Source organism: Cynoglossus semilaevis, chromosome 13 (assembly GCF_000523025.1).
Source record: "Cynoglossus semilaevis isolate Cse_v1.0 chromosome 13, Cse_v1.0, whole genome shotgun sequence".
Taxonomy (NCBI): Eukaryota; Metazoa; Chordata; class Actinopteri; order Pleuronectiformes; family Cynoglossidae; genus Cynoglossus; species Cynoglossus semilaevis.
The window spans coordinates 19,959,504-19,965,899 of NC_024319.1; positions in this window are offsets into that span (position 1 = coordinate 19,959,504).

Sequence of the window (6,396 nt, forward strand, 5' to 3'; positions counted from 1 at the left end):
ACTTAAGGATAAATAGAAGGGGGGGGGGGGGAGAGCATGGGGGGGAGGGGTTGTTGTTGGGAACATATACGTCAAATAAGCTAATGTCAAGGCCAGTGTGGTCCCATAACTTCTCCATTCAACGAGAGATCAAGTTGGGGTCAAGCTCTATTGATTTCTTTTCAGGCGTTGTGGCAGTATTTCTTTCTACTAATAGCAAGCTGCAGACCTTTGCCAGAGCTGGATGGAATCTGTCTGCTGTGAAGGAGAGAGTTATTTTTGGACTAAGATTAAGATAGTGCCTTGTTTTATAACTAAATCATAAACTCTCTTCCACAAAAGTAAAAAAAAATCAGAAAATGACACAACATTTTATTTATTTTATATTCAATAAACCAAGGTCTAAATAAGTTTGTTTAGTAATTTATTCCTCTTTAATTGAGTCAGTGAAATGATATGATTCTGTCAGTTTTCACGTCTGTGATGACATTTTAACAGCACTAGTTTTGAATGAAGAAAAGATGAGAATGACTGGCATTAGAGTGAAGTACTGAATGACAGTACTCTAGAGTGGTGCAGGTATTTACGTAATTTATTACTAGGTTGAGTCGGGCTGTAATGTAATGTAAATATTACATTTTCAGATTTGAATGAGAAAAATTTAAATGTTTTTATATTTTATACTATACTACAAAAATCTAAATCTGAAAAAATCTGCTTAATGTATACAACTTGAAAAAAAAAGAAAGAGGCTAAGTGAATCAAAAACTATTTTAAAATACCACGCACAGTAACTGCAGGGGTTTCAGCAGGTCCAGTGAACTCACATCGTCCACTGTAGAACTAGTGTAAAAGTGATGATACAAGAAACTGTTTGACTGTGAGGCAGAAAAAATACAGGTTTGAACGTGTGATTTGGTTTGCTGCTGGTTATCCCTGTGCACTTGTCATATGTACTGGGCGTAGCCTGTCTCTCCACTGAATGTTTATATGGGTGTTAGCCTCGTCATTTTTGCTCTGCTGTGTGTGTGTGTTGTGTGTGTGTTGTGGTGTCCGCTGGCACGCAGTGATGGATCGCAGCAGTTCCCTGTTTACCTAGGCTCATGATTTCCTGTGCGTGCATGTAACAAGTAGAGTTTGGCAGGATTAATGAGCACACAGCTTGCTGAATGGGTGTTTGGCTCTGCAAAGCACTCCATCATAGGCCGATGCTGCAACCATATCATGCACACACTCACACTCACACACACACACACACACACACACATACCATACCCACACATGCACACAAAATATGCTCCCTGCTACTCACCACTTACCCTTGCTCTTAATTACACATGCTTAGCCAAGTCCCATTAAGCAAGCCCCCACCCTTCATGCTAAACAATGTTAAAGCATCCACATTTCTCATAGGGTGCAGTGTTTAAATAGAGTGTAGTCTCCATACCGCAGTGTGTAGGAGGTAGATCGTTCTAATACATTTGCTCCACAGGGGGAGGGAGGTGAGATGGTGTTGCTTTATAAAATGTTTCATATCAGCAACAACAACAAAACCAATAATTGTCTTGTAATGATTGTCACGATAGTCAAACAGTTGGTGCTGTAGGTAAACCTGACACTGGGGGCAGTGACGACTGGCTTGAGTGGCTCCTTGTATATGTTAGGACAAAATGGGATTTCAACCCACACACTGCACGTTTCTAGCAACAGCTATGATCATTGTGTGGCCCTGTCGTTATAAAGAGGAAAAATAATATTAATATAATAAATATATTAAGATATTAATCATGGTGTAGCTATGAATAAAGCATAGTTATTTATGATGAATCAAAATTGCTGGAACAATAAGAAAACAACAGCAAGTTCTGTAAATTTCTGTGTTTTAAACTTCAAGTCCAAATTTAGCTGTGAAATTGTTGGATATATATATAGTGTAAATGTATGCATATGTTATAAAATGCATTTACAATTTTAATCTGATTAATTAAAAATCATAAAATATTAATTTTGAGAGTTATATATTTAAATATATGCTTCATATATATATACAGTATATAGTTGCCTATGTGTCTGTATTGCTAAGTGTGTGGGTTTGTGTGTTTTAATCAAAGTAAATCACCCTTATTGCCTTGCAGCTTTCTCTGCAAAATGCAATCTTCATAATCCACAGTCAAACCGAGGAACAGTTACTACATGTATTACTTTAATCAGAGCGGATGTCTGTACCGATGCCAGTTTTTATCAGGGTTAATTTCATATAATCTGTTTTGTAAAGATTCCTTATATTTATTAATAACCCCATCCGGTTTCTCAAGGTGACTTCTCAAGGGTAGTATGTACTGAGAAATGTGAGCGTGTGTGAGTCTGAGTGTTTTATATACACTTATTATAATCGCGTTTCTTTTTTTCTGTGCCCTTTCTGTGCACACCAATACGATGCATGTTTACACATTGTACTGTAGACTGTGCGTGTGTGAGGATGGGGGGTGATGGGGGATGGTAGAAAGGAGGACAGTAGGGTAGAGCAGAAATCAAATCACTTAATTGCTGCATTTTTCATCTCCATCTTTTGTTTTATGGCAACTGAGGGCCGGCAAGCGACGCTGGCTGTGATTCATGAACATCAGGGAGGCCCGTGAGCAGCGCCATCCCTCATCGGCACCCAGCCGCCCGCAAACCCAAAGCACCCACACAATTACCATGATGAATATTACTTGATTTTGTTGTTTGGCTGTGTTTTTTTCCCCTCATCTGTTCTCCTCTTTTGCTACTTTTATCCAGCGTTAGTGGAAATGGGGTGCAGCCTAATGCAGGCACTGAGCTGACAGAAGTAAACAATTTACCATTTCAGGATCATTTCTCCCTCTGCAGCCCAGTAGTATCAGAGCTGTTGCCATGAAAACCTGGAGAGAGAGCAGATGCAGACAGATATGCATGCATGAAGAGAGTGAGAGGGAGGGCAGGATATCTAGATAAGAAGGAGATAAATACTGTATAGGGAGGGGAGAGGAGAGATGTGTTCATAGATGCTGTGAGGAGATTTAAGGGGTGGAGGATGTCAGAATGAAAGGGGGAGTGGAGATGTTGTGAAAACGGGAAGGACAGAGGGGTACAGGAAGTGAGGAGGAGATACTGGGAGATATTACACATTAGACAGAAAGGCATTGAGAAGTTGCACGGGAGTGTGTGGGAGAATTGAAAGAAGCACCAGAGAGCAGATAACACCAAAGACGGCCGGAGATAAGCAGGATGAAATCACCTTTTAGTGCCATGTTGAGTGTTTGAAGTGTCAATAATTTAGATTTAAAGTTCATTATATTAAATGATAACATATTACCTTAGGTCAGATAACACATTACTTTAGGTCAGAGCCCTATAAGAGTTTTAAAAGCTGTTCAGAGTACTGAAAACCATATGAAAAGGAGGCCGCAAAGCAGAGTTTGTCCAGACCATGTTTCTGGTCTTTCTCCATGTTATATTATACAGTCACCGCACAGGTTTATATGCACACTCTGAGGTTTTGATCATCAGACTCTGCAAAAATAAACCTGTTCTGTGAGCAAGGTCGCCCCCCCATCATGTTTTTTTCTTGGGAGTGTGCTGCACTGGGCCTTACACACTGTGATAAACACACGAAAAAAAACAAGGAAGATGAAACAAAAGCCAAGTCTTAGACGTCATGTCAGCTCATCACTGGGTTTGTTTGTGTGTTTGTTTGCATCCTGCACAGCGGTGGACAGAAGTGGGTGGAAGAAAGAAAGAGCTGCAAGCAGGGACAATGCCTGTGTGTCTGAGCCTGGCCAGGGATTTCTAATTATTGTGAGTGTGTGTGTGAGAGAGAAAAAAAGTGACACATGCACACACAGAGTTTATAGTATTGCTGTAGAACCTATGCCTGACTTGGGAGTAGCAGAGATGGTGAAGGTGTGGGAAGATAATGTTCAGCACTTCAGTGCTCTTACATAGTAATAACTGGTCTCCAATGAATTGTTTTAAAGTGCAAAAAGAAAAAAAAAATTAAAAACTGTTACCTTTGATTATTTTATTGAAAAATATATATATATTTTAGCATTAGCTACTTCCCAGAAAATAGAAGTGACATCTAGAGTAGCTGCACCAGAAACAATTCTTCATACATCTACATGTAGATGTATAGAGTAGCTGCACCAGAAACAATTCTTAGAATAAAGAAGACAAAGTTTGCAATGCTTGGGTACTATGAAACCTAATTATCAATATGTATAGTAAAAAGTACATTATAAAGTATTGTATTTGAATACAACATAACGTTTACAGCATGTTTGGACAATCATCTCATGTTTAATTTTGTACTATTAGCAAATACAGACAACTCAGCAATAGCAGTACTTCCTAAATATATATTTAGCTGCACTATAACAGTGTGGTAAACAGAGTGAGTGAGTCTCACGTTTGAATGTAATTAGATTCCACGTCTTAATGAACACACTTTTCTATTAGGGCAGTGTTTGACGGTGGCTGAGGTGTGGCTGCTTCTCCATTTTGTCATAGTCAATTAAACACCCACCAGGATGAGAACCACTGCAAAGTAACACTCTTTATTTTTTTAATATTATAGTTAACTGTCCTAACCTGAGAAATGAAGACAGAAGGAACAAAGAGCAAAAAAAAAAGGAGAGGGTTTAATGACGGGCGTCAATGAAAGAAAAGAAATAATGACTCCTCCTGGCAAGAGATGATTGTTTTTGTGCCATTTGAAGAAAAAAAAAAAAAAAGAACAAAATGATATTTTCATTTACTTTTACTGTTTATGTGTGACTGGACTACAGTGTTTAAGACATAGTTTTAAAATTGATTGTTAATAGGGGAGGAAAGGTAAGATTTTATTTTTTTTGTAATTATTGTTTTTAGCAAGCAACAACAGGATGTAAAAGTCCCATTTCTGTATTTTCATACTTTGCTCTCTTACCCTTGGTATTCTGTTGAATACGGTTTATTATTACTGCCATTAATGACTTAACAGAACAAAGGCAGAAGAGAATGCTATGTGTGTGTGTGTGTGAGTGTGTGTGAGCTTTTCTTCCATGCCAATGTAAGGTCCACATCTCACTCATCCACATCTACAGTATTTTAAAGCAGACAGAATATCATCTGCTTTTCCTTTATACAGTATTTATAGATTCAAGCACCAGCACAGAACAGTCAGTTAATGAGGAAGACTTTAGTGCACCAGTGGCCACGGGGCACGCAGTGAACTCTCTCTGTGTGTTTGTGTGTGTGTGTGTGTGTACAGACCGTAGCCAGCTTTTAAATATTAATCTCAAGGTCAAAGGGAGGGAGCTTTTTGATATTCATGCAGGGTTCTGTACCCAGCGCCTGCTGGAGCTTTCGCCATGCTGCTGCTGCAGCAGCTTTTTCTCTCTCTGGCTCACTGGGTCAGTTTGTCTGATACAGTTTCCTTTCTTTCTCTGACGCTTTGGCACAATATTGAATCTGACTCCATATATTCACAGACACAAAGCATATGGAGTCATGTTAAAGGTGCAACAGGAGCTGTTTTTTTTTTTTTTTTTTGCAATTCTTTTTTCTGGAGGGATATTGGGGAGAAGAGGGCAGAACATGGAAGTTTTAAATATCTACAGGAGATGCATATGATTTACAATTTTAATGTACAAAATGCAGTTTAACCTGCATAATTATGAGCTTTCACAAGAATTAAATATTTGCATTTGAAATAAAGTAGAGAAACACCTACATAATATGGTAAAATTATGTATTTACTCACTATAGTGAAACGATAAGCCTTGGAGGTAGGTTCTAGGTCAGAATGGTCCAGAAATATCAAAGTTAGCCCTCAAACTTCTCATGGCAGAGGTTTTCAAAGGCCCTGTAAAATATCTAGTAAATATGTACGAAAGTGAGAAATGATAGAAAGAAATTGTTAATTGAAAATTAAAAATATATAAACAGTTTACTCAAATATTCTAAGTCTCCAACCGTAGAGTAAAAGCTCTTTGCCCCTTCAATACCAATTTGAACGTTACACCCGACGACCCCTGCCCCTGTTTTTACCACTGTATCTTTTGGCGTACATTTTTACTTTTATTTACTGCTGTCTCTTTTTTATGCAACAATGATGATGAGTTGAATGTATTTAAGTAATGTACAACTTCCTATCCATAACTATGGCTAGCTCGATGTTTCCGCTCTCTGGTTTACACCATACAACTCATAGATGCTGGTTTGCGTCACGTGGACTTGGCAGGACCAGAGCAGAGTTGGAGCAGGACTGATGGTGGAAATACTGCCCAAGGCTCAGTCAAAAAACCCACTACTTCACAATCCGTTTCCTGTCTCCCTCCGCATGTACATTCTGTTTAGATGAAGATATCCATAAGACACTCACAACTGTTGATACAATTTGGAAATGATCCAAAA